Raw genomic sequence first — 21,492 nt, 5'->3', positions numbered from 1 at the left:
AAGGACACAGTCACACCAAGCATTAGCTCAGCAGTTACAGAAGGGGAAGATGCAAGCTTGGCAAAGTGTGAGCAAAGTCAAACAGGTTATACCTGCTCTGTGCCTAGAAAGCCTAATGATTGCTTCTAAATCCCTTTCTCCCAGTGCTAATTTTTCTTCGTTTCACCAAAACAGACACGCAGGAATGGGACAAGCTAAAGATAGAAGAACTGAATGGGAAGCAACATGCCCGTTCAGAAGGAAACTATTCTGACTTTGCATCAGTAGCTGCCGGGCTTCGAGAATTATTACACTTTTCCTTCGCCCTCGGCCATCCCCACCTGCAGCTCTGCGGCAGAGACCAAAGCACGCCGGATTCATCGCAGGGACTGTATCCCTCAGCTTGTGGTTTTGACCTCTCTGACTTGAGCCAATAATTCAACCTGAGTCAAACTTCACAACAGGAGAAAACAGAAGCACACTGCAAAAGTGAAGGTGTTTGTGCAAGATGATGGGGACAAAGCCAGGGACAGAACTTTGCGGTGGTCCAGGACCCCAAAGCACTGGCATTAATGAGAACATGAGGTAAAAAAAACCTGTGGAAATTCACCACCCAGCTTCCTACAATAAAATACTGTGCTGCACCCCGAGGTAACCACAGACAGCAAAACTTAAGCCCGGCACCACAGCTCCTAGCCCCAGTGCTTCAATCCAAGCTGAAAGGAACAGTAAGGAACACAAAGCAAAAAACAAAGCTATAATAAAGTGATAAAGCATAAAAACTCAACAGATACTGTCCACACTGCATCTGTTCTAGCTTAAGGTCTACTACTGCGCTCAACAGCGCAGTGGAAGTAGCTGTAGGGAAAAATTTAAGCAAATGTATTTATTGTACAGCTGTGAAAGAGGCTGTTGCCAACTAACTGGAACCAATTACTATTACAGAGAACATTTACTAGCACACAGAAGTTCAGCATATCCACTACCAAAAGCATCCAGTTGTTTGGGGCACAGCACAAGATTAAACCCTACTGTTGCTTTTCATGCTTTTACAACAATATTGCTGCCAGCCATGCCAAGAGATTATCATCTCCAGCTCCTCCTTTCAGCTCTTTTGTCTTCATCCAATACTACCTGTTGTTTTTCATTCTGACTGTACATTCACCAAGGCCAGAGACTCTTTCTTGCTTTTTATTTATCCATTTTTCAGTATAGCACAGCTTTTTTTTTCCAAGACCAGAGCTCTGGATTCTATGTTAAACAATAATAATAATTTTGTTTCACAGCTAACAAGTATTCACTAGTTATTACAGAAACACTGCTGTGCACATTTAAGTGTCACATTTTGAAAAGGTCTTCAAGACATCTCTTAGAAGACCAGGCTCAAAACTGTGTTGTGGTTTGATGTAAACTAACACAGCTTTACTGCACATAAGTTTTATTATTTCTGCTGGAGACAAGTTCTGACACTAACGGATCATTTTTCTAACGCAGACAAGATCTGGCCTCCAGTCAGCTATACTTCATCCTTATTCAGGGCTTAAATTATCATGATAATAGCAAAACAAAATTAAAATTTTGACCCAAATTGTGCTTTGTTTTCTGTGTGTGTGGTTTGGTGGGTTTTTTTGTTGTTTTGGGTTTGGTTGTTTTTTTTTTTTAATTAAGAGAAGAGAGCAGAATGCTATCACTAACTGCAAGCTCCAATTTGCTGTTAAATTAGCAATGGGCTTGGAAACATTTTATCTCTTAATCCTTGGGGTAACAGAGGGTAGTGTAGAATCAAATTTAAGAACAAATCTCCAATCTGGAAAGCTTCTTTATGACACAGTTGCGCTCATGACCAACTTACTAACTTCCAGGGTGATACAGCTCACAAGAATGATAATTAGATTTACATAATGATTCAGCTTTCTATACCTAAATAAACTTTGGGAAACTGCAACAAGAACTCCTGCTTCAGACAATTCTCTCCCAACAGAAACTTCTGTCAACCACTTAAAGAATAAGATTATCCAACTTGAATACCACTTGTCACCTCTGCCAAGGCATTCCGTCCTGCTTTAATAGCTTCTCCTTTTAAACACCGTTCCATTCAAAATAATAAATACATTGAGCATGAGCGGATTTTAAATTTAACATCTTCAACTGCTTGAGGCTGTCTAGGCAAAAAAACAGCAAGGATGCTGCAAGACAGTCTTCCTCCCTTGCTCTCAGCATAACTTTTCATCATTAAATTAAAAATGGATCGCAGTTAATAATGTACGCACAACAAGATAATGTAGGACTGCTTTTGATTCCAAGAGCAAATGAATTCAATGGGAAAATATTTCAATGTTGAAATTTGTTTGTTTTTTTTTAATAAACCATTTGAAGCAACACCATTCACACAGTATATATTAAAACCACAGTCTGAGCTGAGGCATTGCTCAATAGGCACTGAAGCAAGTTCGGGAAACATGAAGACCAACTGGACAGCTGGGACCATGAAACTAAAATATTTAAAAGACAATCTTGCTGCCGGCCCAAGATGAGAACTATTTCATTGCTAATTGATGACATAGGTCACAAACTGCTCTCTACTGAAGCATACGACAGGACATTTGCCTTCTCTGAGCCACAGAGCACAGTCATTCACAGCCTGTTCAAATCTCATCTTCTATGAAAAATGTTTTGGGTTATTGTTTTTTTTTAATATACCGGAAAGACTTGGTGAATCATAACAGAAGAAAGAGACAACCAGACTGCAATTTGTGACTGACAAAACATATGTAAAAGCCTTTCAACTCTTCACCACATCAGATGCTCCTTTTGTATGGTTACAAGTTAAATGAATTTCTGAAGGGCTGGTTTAAGCCATGCCTTCTCCATGAGGACAACAAAGATGCTGAGCAGGCTGCAGCAGAGACCTTCCAATCCCTGTCTAAAAGGGAATTTGCATTCCTGCACATTCTCCCATACAAGAACTATGCTCAAGGCTCTACTTAAAATACAAAAGCCATTGCCACTACTGCACACCTCCACAATTAATCACCTTCAAAGGCCATTTATACAGCTATCTATTATTACACCTCCATGACAGCTATTGCCATGCTGAATTCCTCGGTGTAGACCTTGTTCTTTTGATGACCAAACTATAATCTACTGTGGGAATATTACCTATTTCTATTTCTCTAAAAATAAAGTGCAGAGTATACACATATGTGGTATCAGGGGAAGGAGATGAGGAGAAACAATTTAGGATCTCAAGGAATACCTCTGATCAGGACTGCAAGAACAACCTCCTCTTGCACTGGGTACATAACATGGAACATCTTCAACTCCCAACCAAGGTTTTGTGGGTTTTTTTTTTGTTGTTGTTGTTTTTTTTTTTTTTTTTAAGGTGTCAAATACAGTTTTTGTTACAGCACAGGATATCCAAGGAACATTCATCAGCACAGCTATTGCTAGAGATGCCAAGCAAGCATGTAGGATGGACAGTGTCCTGCCTTCTTTGTTGCAGCACAAACTAGTAGACTGCAACAAGGTTTTACCCTTGGTCAGATTCTACCATCTGTGCTGTATCTCCTTCCCCCAGAGGTCAGGCCACACAGCTCCTCCTCCGTCTGACCCCTTCTCCCACCATCCTCAGGGCTATTTAACCACTTAGCGGGAACAAGCTACACCTGCACATCATCCAGGTCAACCAACCCACCGCCTCTGAGGCAAGGCCACAGCTGCATGTTATCAGTGCTAATCAACCCACCGCAGTCACTCCTCTACACCTCCCCACCCCTAAGACCTTCCTGAGACCAGGTTGAGCCATCAGTCACAGCGCAGGTGCCGTACCTGTGCAAAGACCAGTAGCATCCACACAGCACGACAGGTTTTATGACACTTTTTGCAGTAAAGACTGACATATCCAGAATCAAACCCACACTAAAACTTTTAAATCCTTTCTTATCTGAATTTTGTACCATGAAAGTACAAGTGTAAAACGACAATAGGACGCTTATACTTTAGCTTGACTAGCACCAACGTGAGAAGAGGAAGCTAAGGAGCAGGCACTTAGCTCTAAATCCTACATGAGACACGTGGCATGTGTTTATAAGTCATGAACCATAATCTTCGCTGGTGGAATCCCTGCCAGGAGTAGAAGAAATAGGTAATCCCTGCAACTTATTGTTAGCGAAACCGTATTTCAAAGTAAAGAGGAACCAGCCTGGTGAAGCAGACACTAAACTAGATGACTAATTTCAGTATTCCCACACTGCTTTTCTTCCCCCGTCAAACTGTCTGAGCAAGCTGCCACTCAGGACAAGTTTATGCTTGTGTAGATGCTTCGCAATGCTGTGTCTGAGGTGTGGCTGTGCAATCCACCTGCTCCTACTCAGCACCGTCAACACCTAAGCCACCTGCCCTCTAGGGAATGAGGAACACAGCAGGGGAGGGAGCATGTACTTGAAACATATTCCCCTCAAATGGGTCTTGAACATGGAAAGAAAGAACTCAGCATTACAACAGAAACAGCAAGCTTCGTTAAATATTTACGTTTTCAGAAGTTAGCTATGTAGAAATGGACCATCAGCCTCACAGCTGCTCAGGAGCAGTTCATGCCTTGTTTCCACTTCATTTTTAGATCAAGACTTGAAAATCTGTCTCTCAAAGCCTACAGAAAACGCAAGATAAGCTACTAGGATGAGAAAATGTCCTCACTGAGGAGTGGGGAACAGAGACATAAGAGGGGAAAGCAAACATAGTTATTACCACATACAAGTTTTGCGTTCCGAGACGTGCAGAAAACAGAGGCAGGTTCAGTAGCAGAGAGAAGCAGAAGCAGGCTCAGGGAAAAGAGAAGGTGCTTGGGCACCTGACGCTACCATAAAGAACTCTGCCACCTTTAAAACTTGTGGTGAAGAGCGCAACGCTGTCTTTTCATTAAAGCTTGATGATGCAACTGGACTGCCTAGCAGGCGGAGGACAGCCACAGTCTGAGACATTCTGTGGTGGAAAGTGGCCAAGTCTGGAATCAAAGTTTGAGTAATAGGGGAACAGATCAAGTGGCAGTCGGCACAGGCACATTTCACTGCAACCAGGTCAAAGTCCTCAAAGAGAACAGCTTCTTGGCCCCCAAAGGACGGCACCTAAGGGAGCAACTTTTTCTCCAGTGCAAGAGGTTAGCAGTAACAAGGAAACAGAACATCCTGAAAGTGATTTGAGCATCCATGCATCTATAGCCAGAAAAGACTGCACAGTAGTTGAAAGATTTCAAATCCTTTTCACCCCATCTGTCCATCCCTCTTGTTTCTGAGCATCATTCCACATTTCCACAAGTCCTTTTTCAAGCAGCTGCTCTTCACATATAAGTTGATCCTCTTCTGTCATATGAGCTGAAAAATGCGTGTCAACTGTTGCTGCTGTTGGTAGTCCAGGCCATCAGACCAGTTCACCTAAAGGCTGCATAAAGATATCTAATGGGATCGCACAATCCATCCTCTGCAGCAGGAGTGATCTAACCCCATGCTCGCACGCCAGCCAGCTCCCCATCTCAGAGAGGTGGGAATTCCATTAAGCACCTATCATGCAGCTGTCAGGCACCCAGGATCTAAATACAAAATCATACAAAGGACTCCAGATTCCTTTTTTTCCCCCCAGGCATAAAGCTAGCAATATGCTGCTCCGTTTCTTATATTAGCCAACCATGATTTGACTCACAGGAATATACTGTAATAATTCTGGTAATAATTCTGCCTCTATCTCACCTCAGTACCCTTTTGGATGAAAGCTTTCAATTAAAATATCCCCCAAGACAGTTGATAGGAGGGAAAGAGAGGAGAATTTTTGTCTTCTCTTTTGTTGCCTGTTCTTATCACAGTCATAATTCTCCTTTCATTCTGACTGATCCCTGAAACAGGCCTACAGTTCTGCCTGTTCAGACATTAAAGTTTGCAAATACTGTGGTTCAGATATTCCCACCTGTATGTTCTCTCTCTTCTACCCTTTCTAATCATGTGATGGTAGTTACACTTTTGTTGTCCACACTCAGCATCCAAGTACCTCATCCAAGCACTTCACGAGTAAAAAACGAAAAGCAGGGAAGTAAAAAATGAAAAGACAGCAGACAAACAATTACTCAAAAATTACCAAAGATGTCGGTGTAATCTGTCAGAGCTTAGATTAAGTACGTTCTTCACGTTTACCCAGAAAATAATGCATGCTACTTCTATAGAGATTAGTGATTAAGGGCTGATAATGAAGCCAGACCACCACATCTCGGATAGTGAGCCTCAGTGAAGCCTGCATAAAGCTTCAATGGCTGAAGCTGGATTCTGCACAGACTACTGCTGCATGAAGGTATCTTTAAATGACTCTTTGTTACCTCTCCCTTGCTCTTGCATTGTAAAAAGACATTTTCAGAATCATCGCTCCTCCAGCAGTCAAAAGTCTGTCTTAAGCCACATCAAATGAGCCCCACCATGAAGCTCACCTAAATCCCACCTTACCCTGCTATTCACATCTCTCTCCATTGCTTTACTTTGCCAGGTTCTTCCTCCATGACATTGCCAGGTTCTTCCTCCATGACATTCTCTTTTTCAACTTATTTCATGTTTTCTGCTCTCCACCTTATTACCCCCTGCTTTCCCACTCGCATCTGTTCACTGCCCTGCTGATATGTCAGTACTTCCACAACCCCTTATCCATATTCTTCTTTCCATTCATCTATTTCTTCATTATCATAAAATGTCCTGCTTCCCCATTCCCAAACATTGCTTTGTAAGAAACTCCTTTATTCTGATACACTTTTTTTTTCCCCAAAAAAAACACCAAACAAAAACAAACACCCCAGTCTCTTCAAGTAAATCTTGCAATTGTTAAACTCATGGAGAGGGACTGGAGAAAGTTGAGGAGCACTGTTTGGTTTTAGTTTACAGCGACAGCCTTCTGCTGTCCCTAAATCAACATTTTATACCAACAGCTTTCACAGACAAGCAAAATGCTAACAAACTCCAGCCAAAATTAAATCAAGTATCCAGTAGTCTTAATACAAGCTTTCTTCCTTGATACCAGAACCTCACAAAGAATGCTTGAAAAAGCTGAGGACTTGCCCTCCCACCAGGCTGGCTGCTTACAGCAAGGGACTCAATCCACCACCACCACCACCAGTAAGCATTTATCACTAAGAATCTTGCCAACTCACTTTTGCACCTGTGCAACAGCCAGTGTTAGCAAGACACAGCAATTAATCATGTGTCTGTTCACATAATAGGGGAGGAGTTAAATCACGTAATTTATCCAGACATGGGGCATGTTATTATGCTGTCGAGAGACATTTTTTCTTCCCGCCCCCCCCGCCCCCCCCCCCCCCCCCCCCCCCGCCCCGGAAAAATAGCTGTGCTGAGCATTCCTCCTCCAGGCACAACACAGGTCACAGTCTCTCCCTGGCTTCACAGCATGTTTGGAAGCTCAAGAGGTGAAAGAGATCCAGTTACATCAACTGGGCCTGCTGAAGAGCAGACAGAGCATGGGGCTGTCCCACTGCAAGAAACCAGCCCAGCTGCAGGAGGAAGAGGAGGGAGTCTTCGGCTGGAAGGCTCACACAAGCCAGAGAGTTCTGCACCACAGGGTAGGAGGAGCGAGGACTGGGACAGGAAACACTTCAGTAGTGCTGGAATTAAAATTGGATTTAAAACTTGGAAGTTAACCACCATGATGCAAGTCATCTCGAGTTGGGCACTCTCATTTATACAAGGCTTTTTCCAACCTGTACAGTAACACTGCTTTGAGCAGGTAAAAAAAAAAATTAAAGCAACGAAGGAGAGCTACGCTAGAAGCTCAAGGATGAGTTGGTACAGCTAGAGAGCCTGCCGACACCTAGCACGTCACGATCACAGCCTTGTAAAGGGCTGGAGTTGCAAAGAAAAGTCAAGCAGCTAAGAAAAGCCAGGGGAAATGCCACGGTACGGACGGGAGTGCTCACCACCTTCTGGAACAGGCTGTGCTCTGCTCCCAGCACTGGCAGGACTCAATTACTTGCAAAAACAAAAACTCCAAATAAATCAGGTGTGGTACCAGCTGTGATAATATGGGCTGGATAAACTTCAGCCTGTACTTTGCAGAAGATGCCTCCTCAATAGAAAGGACACAAATAAAGGAACAACTTGAAAGAAACAGAATACACATAATCTTTCTGCTTTGAAAGGCTGAAACTTCTCATTACACGGGGACAGTGTCTCATCTTCGCCTGCAGGGAGATTATTTGATCAGTCCCAGTTCTCTATCTGCAACTTCTCCTACATGCCCACATTATAAACACATGAATATTCTGCCTTGTGAGGCTTAAAGTAACAGTCAAGGAAATTGTCATTTGGTGTCTTTCATTCTACATCTAGAAAGACAACATCACCTAGATGCCAGTGACAGAGAAACAGTGTGCTGTTGCTGGGGTTGGTTTTTAAACCTTGGAGAGGTGGATAAGGCAGGGAAACATACCTTTACATGCATAATGCAAATGTTGCAAAGCAAGAAATGCTACTCCCACTTCTACCCCCCAGGAAAAGCCACTGTAGCTCTAAGCTTTAGCTAGTCTTCTAATGTTCGAAGGTAAGGATTAATTCTGGCTACCATTGACAGAAGGATACACAAACCACAGTATACGTTTTTATGATAATCTTTTCATGAAAAAAATCATCAATTTCGGTAAAAAGTGGACATAAATGTTTTCTGTTTAAAAATACATTCTGTATTTTCTTAAAGCACAGCTTCTGGGATTATTTTTTTAAACACCACTGAAAGCTTTTTAACACGGAACACAGTTAATGAGAATAAAATGGCTGTTTTGAATATGAAGAACAGATTACACTTTTTTCTTTTTCTCAAATGGAAAGAAAAAAGATGAAAGACAAATCTAATTTTGTCTCATTACAATCCATTGATGCACAGATTTTTGTTAATTGCTTTCCTTATGGGTATAATCTAAACGTTTTAAACTACAATAAACCTATGAATCACCACAAGAAAATAAAAGTAGATTGAGAAAGAGCTCAGGGAATCTTTTAGCAAATTTTTCATTACATTTGCATGGAGAACAACATCCAAGAAGCTCGGGCGCGTGTTACATCAAGAAAACATAAAAGTGCAATGGTCAGGGGAAAAGGACACATGGAAAAGGAAGAATATGATTGCCCTTGCTTTCCAGGCCCAACATCCACAACACTTAATGCACCAGGGTATTGATTTGGTGGGAAAGGGAACATAAGAAGCTGTTAAACACATATATTAGAAAAATGAGCTGGAAAACGTACCAAAAATTCCCTGAGGGGGAGGAGGGGGAAAAAAAAAAAAAAAGAAAAAAAAAAAAAAAAGGTGCATCTTGGAAGTAGTTCAGTGTTAATTTATCCCAGAGAATTATGAGACCACAGCCACCGATGTTCTGCACTTCAAGGCTCTAACGCCCCTGGCCACCCGGCCTCCACACCACCACTACTACAAACACAATAGTAAAGATTTAAACAGAAATGAACTGGAAATGCCCTCAACTAGGCTAAAAAGTTGCTTCCCCATTCAGTTTCAAGAATGTAATGAGCACACAAGGTGTAAAACCAGCAGTTAAAAAGTAAACAGACCCAGTCTCTCCCATCTCTACAAGATAACGTTTATAAACGTCCACAAATCCACAGTTACACTGGAAAATAAATTTAAAGCATTTTCTAAGTAATTGGAACAAAATGGGGATTTCACGCGCTTTTTGTCTTCATGCTCAAACTTCTGCAGCAGGGCTGGTTTTTTTACTTTAAGTACAGCCTTCTGTAGTAGACATTCATACAATGTAGCAGTTGATGATCTGGTTATGGTTAAAAACAGTATTTGGCACACATGCAATGCTTAAGACAGACTCTTAACTTCATTCAGCAAAAAGGTGGGACGTACAATTACTACCACTCCTTTCTCCACCCAGATGTTTACTGCTGCAGATTTAACGGGTAACTGCTTAAACCAGGAGGTAGGTTCAACAACCTGAAGTTCACAAGAAGTTACAAGATGAAAAAACACATCAGGATGCTCCACTGTTGCCTACCTTGCTCCAGCTTAAGAGAGAAGTGGCTTTTTAAAAACACATCTCATTCACTGCTTGAAATTATAGGCTCATTAACAGAGCTTGAAAGGATGCCACTTGGCGGGGTGGGGGAGAAGAAGAGGCTACAGACAAATTCAGCTAAAAGAGCAAAAGAGGACAACAGTACTGTTTACATCCTTTGTAACAACCTACATACATATGGGAAAGCAACATTCTCCCTAAAGCCAACTCACTGGTTAGGCTGACCTTTCTTTTGGTTCACAAACTTGCTTTCATTATTTTGTGAAGTACTGCTGTTGGCGTAAATCGTATTTGTCCCAAATTAAAGAGAAGGGACCCAACATAACCTAAACACAACATTTCCTGAAAAGCACTCTACCCATGCAACCCTGGCTCGAGGCTTTACACCCTAGTCCTTTGGGGTGACAGGGACGGGATTTCTTAGGCATTCGCTGCAAGTTATTTTAAACAGATCTCCAGTCTGCCAATGTCTATTCCATGGACATGAGTGCACAACAGCTACAATATTTCAGCTGTGCTACAACTGTCAAATGATATGTCAGTAAATCAGAAAAGAATACAAGAGAAGATTCTAGTGCTTGAGTTCTTGCTATCACTACAGACCACTTAACAAATAAACCCACTATTTTTCATTCAATGAAAGTTAGTTCCAATAGCACCTAGGAGTCCCAGCATAGATCAAACTCCATAATGCCAGCAGAAACATTCACAAAACAGACGAGTTTGCACAGAAAAGCTGGAGGAGAAACAAAGGGATAGGGCATTAAATGACTTGTCTGAGCACACACAGTGAATTACTGTGGGATTCAGTCCAGGTCTGCTAAATCCCAGTTCTGCTTCCCCATCTCGCGCAGTCCACACTCGTTCACCAACACAGATTTCTCCTTCTCCCTCAATAAAACAGCGAGAAGAATAAAACATCATGTGGGGCCAGAAAGGAAGGAACACTGTGCAGTCTCCTGCACGTTTTGTTAAGCCAAAATAAGCCCTGTAGGCTCACCTCTGAACGCTAATATAAACCAAACAAGTAACAAGTCAATTTTTTCATAGACTATGAAAGGACATAAGTGTCTCACTCAAACCAAATATAACATAATTTAAAAAGTCTAGCAGGACAGCACGTTATGCATCATCGGAGAAACAGGTAGTCTTCTGCAGTAAACCCCAGGGCAGCTGAAGAGGAGACCTCAAACAGCAGATACTTGTATTGACATCAACCACAGCTGCATGAAACTCAGCTTGCCTTCAATTCCATTTTGAAGGGGACAACGGTGCAAGAATTAGACATTAAAACAAAACACAGCTCTTTCAGTGCAGCACTACGGGAATTTTGGTGGGAGACAAGGTAGCTGTACTACAAAAATAGCTTTGGGAGGGGAGGAAGAACAGAAGCCCCCACTGCAGGGCTCCCAGCTGAACAGCAGCGCTTGCTCCTGCAGGTCGGACATGATTTCCCACAGTGCCTGCACAGCACAGTAGGGCACGGTAAGACCATGACCACATGATCCCAGATGTGTTCCCAGGGAAACGGGAAGGGCACCAGTAATTTAGAGCCATTGGTTGTGCCTATTTGTCCAGTCCCACAGGTGAATGTTCAGACACAACACCTCTGCTTTCTTTCAAGGAGGAGCAGGCTGCCACTTTTAAGTCTCAACAATCCACATGTGGCTTTTGAGATGTCTTAGGTCTCACAATTTCTTTAAGGGGAATAGAGGAAAAAGAGAGAAGAAATCACTATGTTCAAGTCAAATCTATAAAAAGAAACACAAGTGCCAGACTTCTGGGTGACAACTGCCACGCAGCAGGAGGTGAATCATGCCCTGGCATAGGCAGGCTGTAATTTGGTGTAAAGAAGTTATCATAATCAATATTTACAGATGAGTATTTTTATAAAAAGAGCATACATTTGCTACAATAAGGATTTGGAGACTGCTCTTCGAATATAAATAAAATTAAACAGATGAAAAATGTCATACACCCACCCCCCCCCAAAAATACATACATCCTAAAACTTGAACACGTAGATTGACATTTACTGTATGACACTGAAAGGCCAGGTGACAAAACCCTCAGAATAGAGGAGTCACATGCTCCTTTTGTGTTTGCTGCAGGACAAACTGAAGAAACAAAGTTGGAGAACCAAGTCCAATTATTTTACAATACCACTACAGAACTGGCTGGAAGCTCCAACTGTGCAAAGCTCCGTGCCGACACAAAGGCAGCCTCTGATGCAGAGAGCTGCGCATCAAAAGCCATCACTGGAATACAGCGACTGTCACCAACACCCCCCAAGCAAGAGATGACCACTCCATCAGGGAAGCATTATGAAACTTGTTTATAAACATCTTTGAAACATGTGCTACACTATTATGCAACTGTTAAATATGTTCATATTTCCAGCGTGAAAACAAACACAGTGAAGACTCCTAAGGGATGAACCTCTGGGAAGCACCAGACAGATTTCAAGCACACAAGTTTATTACTTGGATGTTTCTGACTATTTCATGCTTTAACAGCTGCGATAGTAAACCCGAGCTGGTGCCAAAGCTGGTGCCTCTGCAAAGTGTCTCAGATTTGCACTGGCATGCTTTTTATCTGCACTCTATGTTTTGTTATCTGGAAAATGCAGAACGATTTTACAATAGGAATTTTTTAAAAAATATTTTACAATAAGCTTTCTCAAAATCAAGATATTCTGAAATAAAGGAGATTTAAGCTCTACTGAAGCATTGCACCAGTTACACATGTAACTATTTTTCAGGCTTCTAATGCTCAGCTCTCCAGATGATAAGCTTTTTGTTTATGGATTTGCTTTAAATATATAACCTGGGCTTACCTACAAGAAGGCCTGACATTTGCAAATTTAATCAAGACCATCCCCATAATTTTAAATGACTAAAGAAAAGCTTGCAGACATCTCTTTTACAGATCAAATAGGAGAACTCATAGCTGATTTAATTCAAATTCTGTTAGTGCCAAACATCCAGCATTCCAGAAGTTGTAAACTGTGTACCCAATTATCACTTGCATAGTTCAAGGGACTGCATTTAAATGAAGATTATGAAAATGAAATGGACTTGAAATGCCTTTTTGACTAGAAAAATTAGTGTTGAAAGTGACAGTCGCTCAGGGGAAGTGCTTCTAAAAATATTAATGGGTTTACTATGAGTGGTTTTAATGAAGATTTAAAAGGATGTTATTGCAAAGTTTTCTTCTTGTTGCCACCACCACCACCACCCCCCCATGACAAGGTAACACTCAAAAATATGAAAACACCAAACACTGAGAAACAAAGTTTTCAGTAAGAATGGCTTTGTGTTTGAGCACAGCCGCTGTGTCCCTGGCTGCTGGACCTCCCACCGTTCCTTCACACGCACACAGACCAGAACATGGCAAACCACAATATTAAACCACAATATTCATGTCTTCTTGAGAAACCCTGTTCGGGCAGGTCTGCCACCAGGCTCTGCTGAACAACAGGCTATGCAAATCCCCAAGTGTTAGGAGAAGCAGCACGCTGGGGAAGGGAGACCAGAAGGAAAAAAAAAAAAAAGAAAAAAAAAGAATAAAAAAAAGAGGAACAAAGGAAAAAAAAAAAAGATGAAAAGTTATGAGAGGTTATGCAGGGTGGAGAACAGAGAGATAAAGGTCCACCTAGAACTCAGACTGGCTACTGCCATGAAAAATAAAAAATGTTTTTACAAATACATCAGAAAGAAAAGGAGGGCCAAGGATAACCTTCAGCCTGTACTGGATGTGGTGGGGAACATGACCACAAAGGATGAGGAAAAGGCTGAGGTACTTAATGTCTTCTTTGCCTCAGTCTTTAATAGTAAGACCCGCTTCCCTCCAGATACCCAGCCCCTTGAGCTGGGAGACAGGGCTGAGGAAGAGCAGAACCAAGTCCCCACAGCCCAGGAGGGAACAGTAGTGACCTGCATGCACAAGCCTATGGGCAGGGATCTCATCCTGCATTTGGCACTGGGGCGGCCGCACCTCAAACCCTGTGTTCAGGTTTGGGCCCCCCACTGCCAGAGGGATGTAGAGGTGATGGAGCGTGTCCAGAGACGGGCAACAGAGCTGGGGAAGGGTCTGCAGCACAAGCCTTCTGACAAGGAGCTGCTGAGGGAACTGGGGGTGTTTTGCCTGGAGAAAAGGAGGCTCAGGGAGGACCTCTTCACTCTCCACAGCTACCTGACAGCAGGGTGTAGTGAGGTGGGGGCAAGTCTCTTGTCCCAGGTAACAAGCGACAGGACAAGAGGAAACAGCCTTGAGTTGCGCCAGGGCAAGTTTAGGTCAGATATTGGGAAAAATGTCTTCACTGAAGGGGTGGTCAAGCACTAGAACAGGCTGCCCAGGGAGGCGGTGGAATCGTAAAAAGCATGTAGATGAGGTGCATAGTGACATGGTGTAGTGTTGGACTTGGCAGTGCTGGGTTAACAGTGGGACTTGATGATCTCAGAGGTCTTTTCCAACCCAAATGATTCTATGATTCTACAGTGCAAGTTACAGACATAAGAGGAAAAAAAAAAACCAAATAAAAACAAACAACTTGCTTCTAAATGGGGAGCAGACTCTTCAGAAAGAAAAGTTTGGGCATGCTGAAACACTGTAATTTATGGAAAAATGCACCTGGACAGGTTCACTTAGTGCAAAACACCCACAATTTTCTGAACCAGTACATCCAGATGCCTTTTCCTTCCTCCTCACTTCTGTGCTAAGTTACCTCTCCCAGAATGTACACTGACCAACACAGGACCTTTTGTTTCAGTTACTCAATCGCCACCTGTTCTATGGTGCCTCTCAGTTTAATAGAACAGTAAACCTGGTGATGCTTTGAGGCTTCATTTGGCCAGAAGCCTTCTTTTTCCTCTTCATAATCAACTCTAACTGAATAAAGCTTTAAAAAACTTCCCAGTGGCTGCAGCAGTAAGGCCAGTAGGAATGATTTCAGCACCCCTGAGCAACCAGACCTCTGCTTTGTTTCAGCATGGCAACACAAGATCAAATATTAATCCTAAACAAACAACATGCTAGCAAACAGAAATACCATGGAGTAGCAGAACTTACATTTCAAGCTTAGAATACGATTTTGAAAAGGTGACATCAATTAAAAGGGATCCATTGGGCAAACTAGGGACAAAACCAATGTTTCCAAATAAATCTTTAGGCTGAAGTTTCAGGCAAGCAACAGCTGTGTTCCTCAGTAATCTCAATCCCAATTCCTGATTACCACGTCATTTCCCAATATATTACTTCCAAAGCAGAAAAAGCACATAACTATTTATTGCAAAGAAGGTGAAATAAAAATCACTTGCAAAATCTTACTATCATTGACAGGAGGAAGCGAAGGAAAACAGCCGCAAATATCCCTGATCTAAATTCCTACACAGCACAAAAATCCAACAGATTCGATGCTTTTAGTATATAACCTGTCTGTAACAATGTCAGCTCCGAGAACATTCCCAGGGCAACAAAAATAATGTCTGACACTGCTTCAGAGATTGAAAGACAGTTATTTTACTTCAAAGCCACTACCAGACTTTTATTCAAGTTTTGGCAGAAGTTGAACTATATGCCTGCTAGAACAATGCACAAAAGCACATTTCAGATCACAATAAAAGCACCGCATTCTTGGAGCTGGCAAGAAAACCTTTTTCACTCAAGTTGTGCCAGGCAGTGTTTTTCTTCAGGAAGAAATGCACAAAGAAGTGCACAAAATGCTATACAAGCTGAAACGATGCATCAGCCTTGATGATTTCATTCACAGTACAGACTCCATGCTACTGGCACAGAATTTTTTTTATTGTAACTAAAGCTTTTAAAGCAGATCATTGCAAATGTTATTCTTGATGTGACTGGATTTCTGTGCATAGAATACAGAATAATTGCTGATTTACCCACAGATTTGTTCTCGTATTAAAACCTTTAAAGGGTCGAATTAAATACTGAATTGCTTGGCAGGAAATCTTTAAAGTGGGCTATGTATGAGACAATACTATAAGGCTCAGTAACATTCTGGAAATTTTTTTCTATCACATTTCTAGTCATAATCAAATAGATTGAATCCCTGCTCTGGTCCCCCAGGCTCTAATGCTACCATATAAACTTGCCCTCTCTGATTTTCATGCCAAACTTAACTCATGTCAAAAATAACAGCAAAACCCATATTTGATGCTGGAAGTGTTTACCTTTTCCTTGTGACTTCATCTATTTAGAATAAATATAAAAGATGCAAGGGGTTCGGAATTTATTTTAAAATCCTATTGAATTTTTTAAGTCAGCAATGATCTACTTAATTTCTCCTGAGTGTGTCACAATAGACAAGTGAGAAACTTTACAAAAAAAGATAAAATTTTCAAATTAGTTTCTGTAAAAGTCCATGTATTTTTATCATTGTTGAGTATCATAACACTTCCACAGGAAAAAAACAAAAACATACAAAAACCACAAAGAAGGAAGGTGCAGAGGAACACTGCTGCTTCAAAACAATAATCTTTAAGAACTTGCAAAAAGGAGAAAATACTGCTCTCCTAATACTTCTTTGCAGAACGGCTGATGAAATTAAGAAATATATAAACCTCATACATTCAAACAGAAGCTCAAAATGCCTTTTTAACACAAGCCAAGCAAAGAAAGAAAAATCCAATAAAGTTATACAGAGAAAACCCATTGCGTATTACTGAGAGACTGTAATTTCATTTTCATATTTGCCTTGCAGTCACGAGTTCTAGCATTACGTGGCATCTGAGTATACAGATATATTTCAGTATTTTGCAATGTCCTTGGTAGCCTATGTTCCCCCACTTTCTCCTTTGCACATACTTCTTCAAACTTGCAGCTAATCAAAAGAAATTTCTGGGATCTTAATTTCCATTTTTAGTACCGGCCTACTTAAAAAAACAAAGAGAACCCAGCAATAGTAGTACAACAGCTTCTTTTTTTTTTTGGTTTTTTTGTTTTTGTTTTTTTTTTTTAAATTACTAAAAGGAAACAGTATCTCTGTTCCTCCCTTGATCAGATTACTGAGGCAAGAGCGGTTAACAATTCACCCAGCCTGGTACAATATATGGAAGGAAAGCAGCTGGGGAGGAAAGAGGCAACCTGCAGCTAGAATAAATTTGATGCAGCATCAAACCACATGCAACGCCATGGCACTCTGCGGTAGCGGTGGTGGGACACCTTTGACTAAACCTCAGGACTCCTACCCAATTCTGTTTCATTGGATTCAGTTAAATTCTTCACGTGTGGCTTCCTGAACAAGCACGTATCCGTCAGATTCACACACTTTACTCACCAAGTCCACAAACTGCAACTTGCAAAGGCAAGAGTGGGATTTCTCAGAGCCCATAGTTACTCACATCACACCGATCAATTTTTCAAGCGATCAAGGATGAATGGCTGATAACAAAACCTTGACAGATCACGTGGAGGCAGCTGACTTTGAGCAAGTAAAGCCTCTGAGAAGTGTATATGCATCATCAGTACACACTGGGTATTTCTGCCAAACCTACTCGAGGAAGTGAAGATCTAACTCCAGCCTACATTTCCCGCTGTCCTCAATCTTCCTTACTTTTTCTGTAAGAACTAGCTTTCTTCATGCCAATGTATGTCCAAGATGATCAAAATAAAGACTGAGTGATAAATTCAAAGAGAACACCAAAACTTAAGCATTACATCAAAAATTATACAGATTCCATCAACATGGGATTTCATCTGGCTGGATACCATAGTGGGCTCCAACTACACCACGTTAGGAATGATGCACACAAGGCAGCCTGCGTCCTAATTTCTGGGCAAACTTTGTTTCACAATGATGACTAGGAGCTTCCTCTGTTCTGGAAAAGTCCATACTGAGGCCTCTAGAAAGCTGATCCAAATATTGTAAACTTCAGTGCAAGAGGAGAAGCTCTCTCTGCTCAAATAACCCCAAACTGAACTGACACCAAATGCTTCCAGGTGTCTGTTTTGAAGACAGCATTCCCAATGAAGTCAGGCATTGCTGTCATGTCCTACCTGTACTGCAAATCATTGGAAACATGAGAAAATAAAAACGTGGACTCTCAAATTTATCACGAGTGAAGGAGCAGGGGATAAACAAGGTTACAATCCCTGCACCAGTTCTGATGAGGAAAGGACATGCTCCCACTCACGGTACAGAAAAGCACATGTGCAGCAGCCACATCTGTATTGCAGCTGTCTCCACCCCTTCTGCTTTCTGCTGAAACTTCAGTGGTCTAACAAATGCATTAATTACAATTTTTAATGAACCTGCACTTGAAGTAGGGGCTGGGGGGAAGGAGAAATTGATGTGGCAGGTACCCTTGGCAGCATTCTTAAAGGACAGGCATTTACAATTATGTGATCATTTTAACAAGGCAGCTTTCCTTCCTCTGAAGCATTTTTGTCCTCTACACACTGCAGCTTATCCAATGTGCTCAGCAGTTCTATTTATATAGACGTGACTCACCTTAGAACAGCCTCAGACAATGTACCTCTTCAACACTCTCTCTAAAAAAAAAAATAATAATTGACAAGACTGTAAAGACAATGAGATATTCAAGGTTCAGAATGTTTAAAAACAATGTCAGGGTCTCAGGTGAGCAGAGCAGGATCGCTAGACCAGATACCGTCATCCTGATTCCACTTGACACTGCCATATGCCTAGCACTGCAACAACACCAGGAACAAGAAGATCCAAGAGCTCATCTGCATGCAGAACTTCATTTCAAAGGTATCTTCAATGGTCAGACAAGTTAAGCAGCTACTTTTTTACTGTAGTCCCTTAAGTGAATTGCTATGTTCCTTTTATTCTTATATTGAGGACATATCTTTAAAATAGAAAAATAAGGAAGAAAGCAGTGAAGCTTGGCTGGGAAGTTAGGTAGACATGTCCCTAGAGGTCTCTCGTCTAAAGTCTGGGAAAAACAGGCTCTCATCTACTCTGGTACTTCATAGACTGTAAAAGAGAAATATTTTGCAGATGGTGTTCCTGAGGGGGTGTGGGAGGCAGGGAAAAATCCAGTTTCAGTCTTCCTACAGTGCCTAAAGGTAAAAAGGAATTGGATTTCTCTCACTACTTCTAACTCTACATTTTTGTTTCCTTTGTTTGGGTTTTCTGGTTGTTTGTTGTTGTTGTTACTTAGTTCCCTCCTGGTTGCTTCTTTCTCTCATATCCTGGAACCCCATCCATGTGCTGCTTCTCCGCTACACCTCATCCCCTTCATCTAAGCAAAACTGTTCCGAGGCTGCAGCCACCTCGTCACCAAAGTCACCCAGTCTCCACTCCCCAGCAGCTCCTTTCTCACAGGAGCTCCTCAACAACTCTGCCACAAGGTGGGGATTTTATCTCTTTTCTCATCTGTGCAACAGGGTCAGAACAGCCAGACAGATTCACAGGCACCAAAACGGACATTCCAGTTAAAGTCATCAATGCTTCTTGGGAACAGGTCCTTCCTTCCGCAGAAGATTGCTCATCTAGGGTTAGTTTAAAGATTACTTAAAAGCTCAGTTAAAAGGACCTACATTGAAACTGGGAGTCACAAAATGTTATAATGGCTTAGGAACAATTTACTGATTCATTATCATTACCAGCAATAAGATTGATTTGATAAACAGCATCACTTCCCACTAGAAAGCAGTAAGCGGTTCTGACAGAATAAAGCAGAAAACTCCTTTATCCTGTCCTCTACAGTGTCCCAGCTATTTCAGTTAATTGCAGATGATACATCATCTACAGCAATGTCTTTTGTTTAAAATTATATAGTGTCACCTGCATGCTCATAAAAATCCCCTGTTCTACTAAGAAAAAATGTTTTGCTTTTTTGTTTGTTTTAAAGCTCCATACAAAAAGATCAATTTCTTCCTTTGTGCAGAGACCTAATGCCCCAGTTGGCCAAACTTAACAGTAATAATCTTTGCTCAGAAAAGGCCGAGCTGCTCTTCCCAAATTCCTCAGCTGTAAATAATCTTATGTGAACCCCTGTGAAAGAAGTAAAATCCAGCTTGTCCTCATATTCAAACATGAACTGAAGTGTATCCTCAGTGAGGTCCAAAGTCAGAGAAAGCTGCTCAGCACATAACAAGTAGGTTTACATGCAGTCAAGTATGTGCTGAAGTGCTTCTGTGAAGTGAAGAGCCAAGACGTGTCCCCTAAATAGAAGCCATTTCTCCTGGTCTGTGTGTTATATCAGAAAACACAGTTTTCTCAGACCCTGAGACTCCACCATCAGCCTACCCTAGAAGAATCCAAGACAAGTTCTCCTGTTTCAACCCTGCCAGGTACTGTTGTTAAGCACTTTTTTTGTTATTTTTTTAAGGGTATTCAGCCACACTTACATCACAAGACCATCCAATATGGACACCAAAGCAGCCCAGACCTACAGGAACGGGAGGGAAAGGCTCTCCAGCTACTCTTTCATTCTTATCCTTTTCAGGAGGATGGAGCAGAATTTAAGTGCTCAAACCATCAGAGCTATTAAGAAACCAGGAGGTACTCCAGCTACCTGCAGACTCACACAGAACACAGGAAGGCTGTTTCGGTACAGACACTGCACAGGATGACCTTGAATTTCCTCCTCAGGTGCAGAACTCATTTAAGTATGCCTCACTTCACACTCGCTCTGACATTTCAAATGCCATCATAAGATATCCTTACTGCATTTGGCTTCAATGGGTAAGTCCTATGAATGGAAACTGAATCAGGGCAGAGTCGGTTAAACAAAATTTTTGCTTTGCTGCTGCCTAATTAGATGATGCTGACTAATCCTCTGCATTACTTTACAGTGAAAGGAACCCAGCAGGAGTGTTAAGATGGGTTTTTAAAGAGCTAAAAGCCATGAATGATCTCCTTTTACTGAGAGTATTTCTCTTGCACAAGTTGCTTCCATCAAAAGTTCTTTTCTAAGATTATATTCTCCACAAAATGTCTCTGTGGCCTACAGCGTTAGAAGTTCAAAGAGCAGCAAAAGGAAATAGAAAAGATGAAGAGAAGAAAAAGCCGGACACAATCTCCTACAAAATTTTCCACATACAAGTGACTACAATGAGAAACGGTTTGCAGGACTGGCCTCTTGACCTACCATTAAGTAAACAGGGACTACAAATTTTTGCTCTCCCCTTGCAAAAATGTAGACATGCGGCAAACTAACCATAATGTAGACCCTTGCCAAATTCACCAAGAATTTCTCACGGGTTTACAGTGAGGCATGCACACTCAGCCCTTGCAAAGTTCAACCCCACACTTTACAGGCCTGTTGGATTCAGAGAACCTCAACTGACTTAACACCACTAGAAATTTAAATCTAAAGTGTTCTAATCACTTTTGTTTTCTCAGAGATTCTGTGAAACAGCTGCAAAATGCACAAGTTCAAAATAAAAACACCCCACACTGAACTATTCAAGGATGGGAAATCATTATCAATCTTTTTGGATTGGCA

General features: G+C 41.6%; 1 protein-coding gene across 3 annotated transcripts in view; it reads right to left on the bottom strand.

Annotated features, from left to right (window-relative positions):
* The window catches only part of ARHGAP32 (Rho GTPase activating protein 32), a 259,327-nt gene that overhangs the window by 189,191 nt on the left and 48,644 nt on the right, over positions 1-21,492 (bottom strand). The window contains exon 2 of one of the 3 annotated variants that reach the window (XM_055728664.1): positions 18,525-18,565. The exons of the other annotated variants lie outside the window; for them this stretch is intronic. The gene's annotated coding sequence lies outside the window, so the exon portion shown is untranslated. The remainder of the gene's footprint in view (positions 1-18,524; positions 18,566-21,492) is intronic. 3 annotated transcript variants of the gene reach the window in all.

The sequence above is a fragment of the Falco cherrug genome, chromosome 17 (genome assembly GCF_023634085.1).
Source record: "Falco cherrug isolate bFalChe1 chromosome 17, bFalChe1.pri, whole genome shotgun sequence".
Lineage (NCBI taxonomy): Eukaryota > Metazoa > Chordata > Aves > Falconiformes > Falconidae > Falco > Falco cherrug.
The sequence above is the reverse complement of the archived record's forward strand: the minus strand, read 5'-3'. Positions and strand labels throughout refer to the sequence as shown.